The sequence below is a fragment of the Mus caroli genome, chromosome 12 (assembly GCF_900094665.2).
Source record: "Mus caroli chromosome 12, CAROLI_EIJ_v1.1, whole genome shotgun sequence".
Lineage (NCBI taxonomy): Eukaryota > Metazoa > Chordata > Mammalia > Rodentia > Muridae > Mus > Mus caroli.
Genome location: NC_034581.1, coordinates 66,614,710 through 66,618,501, shown reverse-complemented (window position 1 = coordinate 66,618,501; position 3,792 = coordinate 66,614,710).

Here is a 3,792-nt window from a genome sequence, read left to right as displayed (position 1 = left end):
GTGGGGGAACTACTTCCATCTCCCCTTGGCGAGGCCTGGTTGAACCTAGAGTATTTGGGTTCCCAACAAGAGGGTATGGGTCTTAAGCTAGGGGAATGAGTCTTCAACCAAAGAAAGCAATTGGTCAATATAGGGAAAACTGGTTGGGGTGGGCGGGGCCTTCAGTCACCACTTTCCAGGTGGCCTGAAGTGTCTGAGGGACAAGACATTCTTCACTGGGTCACCTGACTCCAAAAGAAGGTTTGGAGTTTTCCGGGTGGGTGAGAAACAGAATATCTTCATCCTTGTCTGCAAAACCCTCTTTGAAGTGTTCTAACAAGCATTTCAATGGTGTCTTGGGACTGCTTACTCCTCCTCCCATTTTAGATCTGTTTCTCCAATTAACAGAACTGACAGAAAACACATAAAGAGACACACAAACAGGCAAACAGTAAAGACAAACAGGGTATCCACCACACAGACTTAAAACAGGAGTCTGGTGATGTCTCACATGGATCTCAGACACTGGAATTAGGGCTGTGTCCAGTCTAATGTTCTATTCACACAGTAAACAGACTTATCTCTGGAGGCAACCGATTCAGGCAATTTTGTGTAATTCCCCATTTTAGGATGGAGGTATCAGGAGCTTCTGACATGGTAGGACTAGAGGTGGGAGAAGTCTGTGGGGCCCTGGAATATCTCAGGGTGCTATCCCCCCTAGAAACTTACCGTTTTCCCCACTACAACCCCAGAAGGGATCTGATATTCCTAGCATCTCAGTCTTTAGGAATCTCGCTGGGGCCTCCAGAACATTGCGAGGTAAGACCACCACACAAGACACTCTTAAAGCTGAAAAGAAAGTCTTTATTGCTGGCAAGCAGCTGCACAGGGAACTTACTCAATCATGCAGCCCTGAACCTTACAGGTCTTTCTTTGTCTTATATGTACAAAAGCTACATCTTGTTGCTCACACTTCAGCTGGCAAGCACAGTTAGCAAGAAGCAGAACTATAGGAGTCAAAAGACAAGGTCAGTACATTTAGTACATTACAGCTTCCTGGAGCTGTGGATTAGGTCTTTGTTTTAATTTGTCAGGTGTTAGGGCCTACAGGTTGGGGTCTAAGGTCAGAATGGTGGCTCTAACATGGATGGCATCAGTTGTGCTAAGGTCTAGTGGCCTTTTACAGAAAAGAAGCTCCACTTTCAGAAAATACACATTCGAGTGCTCAGAGGCGAAATGACATTCTATATGTATATGTATATTCCAAATGGTCCAGGAAAAATGATATATGCATAGATAAAGACATAACATGTTAAAATGAAATGATAGCATATTCACATTGTCTGGGCAAACGGGGGACCTTTATGTTGTTTTTTACAACTTTTTGTGTGAGATTTTTATCCAAATAAAAAGTTGTTTTAAAGAATCCTCATCTATCCATGGGGCTGGAGAGAAGGCTAGTAGTTGAGAGCACTTTCTCTTCTAGAGATCCTGGGTTCAGTTCCCAGTAGCCACATTAGGCTGCTCAGAGTTTGTAGGAGCTCTGATACCTTCTCTCAGGCCCCTTAGATAAATGGCATACGTCTACACATACATACATTAAAAAAAATAAAAAAAAACTTAAAAAAATGTTGCTAATCCAAACTGTCACTAAGTCCATATAACGATAATGGGCATTGCATTTGGAGCATACAGCTTCAAGGTCTGGCTACTCCAAGCCCAGTTAAAATGTGGGGCATCCAGTGAGGAGAACAGTGGATCTGTCCAGTGACTTTGGCTGCCACTTCCTACGCTTCCACCTGTCTTCCCAGGTCACTGCAGTGACTTCCATGGGGAGGAGCCATAGTAATGATGCAAATGACTTAGTGATGGGATGTGTGTATGTGCTCTTGGTGAAGTCCGGATGGGCCCTGAAGGATCAATGTCACTACTGTGGTCTAATAACAGGAACCCTGCAGTAAGCCTTGTCACTGCTGAAAGGTCATATGCTCTCAGTAATTGCCCTTCCATCCTGCCCTTCACAAACGCAGGGCAAGAAGCCAGGCTTCATGACTGTGGCTGATAACCAGAACGGTTTGGTTAGTTCCAGTTAGAACGTTGCTTGCTGTGACTTCCCAGGACCCAAGAGCTACAGGCCTCAGAAGTGGGGAGACAGAATCTTGCAGGAACTGTCAGAACTGTTCTTTCATACTTCCGGGATGGAAAGCAACAGTGCTTGGGGAACTGATATAGTTCCACTGCTCATGTCTGACAGTAACAGAGGAACCTCTAGAATTCAGCTCTTAAGTGCTGTGTGGTGTTGAGTTGTTGGTGCAAAGGAATGGAATAGGCAGATGGGGGGGGGGCAGCCTTTGATGGTGTGTCCTTAGTAAGTATAGGTAGTTCCAGATTGTAAGGGTCTCCTTGCCACCGTCTAGGGAGGTAAGCCAATCAATATCCTTTAGCACAGTGCTGGTGTGACTCCTCATGCAGCCTCTTGTAGACACTGGGGGACCAGCTTGTACTCTAACCCCTTCAAAATAATGTCAGGTCACGGAGCAGCTTGACTTCAGGGTCAGTTAAAGGTGGGTTTTCCACAAAGGGCATACATAATAAGACTTTCTGATGTTTAGTCACTAATGAAGCCAGGAAGGGAGGAGGGAAGGAGGGGGAGGGGGAGGGGGAGAGAGAGAGAGAGAGAACTGGAGGGAAAAGGGGAGGCAGGGAGAAAGGGAAAGAGGGAGGGAAGAAAGAAGGAAGAGAGAGAGAGGAAGGAAGGGAGGGAGGGAGGAGTTTTCTTGTGACTCTTCTAATAACTTGAAAAAACGACCTTAAACTGTAAATCTTAAAGGTTTATACATTGAACTGCCCAAGAATTTCTAGAATACCTGAAGCCAGCCTTTTCTTTCTTTTGGCTTCTAAATAGTTCAGCAATGGGATAACTGAGTTTTAGGGTGTGGGCCAAAGTCTTGAAGAATAGCTGTGTAAATGTCAGCCAAGGGAGAGATGAAAAAGTACTTCACTGGGCTTTACATTTTTAAATTTTATCTGCCTGCCTGCCTATCTTATCTAATCTATCTATCTATCTATCTATCTATCTATCTATCTATCTATCTATCCATCCATTCTTTGACACCCCTGACCCACTAACACACACACACACACACACACACACACACACACACACACACACACACACCGTGGTGGGGACACATGCTCAGGTGCCCTGGCATGCTTGCATGGTGAGGTCAGGTGGGTTCCAGGGATGGAACTCATATCATCAGTCTTGGCAGCAAGCGCCTTTACCTTTGTGCTTTTACATAAGCTGGGTAAGCCAAGGGCTTAAAAATCACCCAATCAAGTTGCTGCCTTGTTGCAGGTGGTTGGGGCTACAAAGCCTGAACTTAACATGCACATTTCTTGGCCACACACACACAGGGCACTTCTTATTTTTGGAAAGTCCACTTTCTGTTTTAGAGTACTTTCAGGCTAGCAGTAGAACAGTCCCAGAGATTCCAACACACTCTCTACCCCTACTCAAGCACATCCTCCCCCCACATCAGCAGCCCACCAGAGAGGGACTGATGGATCTGCATTATCAAATCACTATTTGCACTAAAATATAAGTTTAATTGGCATCTTCGCTTGGGGTTGCAGGTCATTAAACTCGTCCACCTTTGCACTATTACATGGTCACATCTAAAGATCCTGGCTCTATCCTTTATTTGGTAACCATTGATTTTTTTTTTTAAAAGATTTATTTATTTATTACATGTAAGTACACTGTAGCTGTCTTCAGACACTCCAGAAGAGGGCGCCAGATCTCGTTACGGA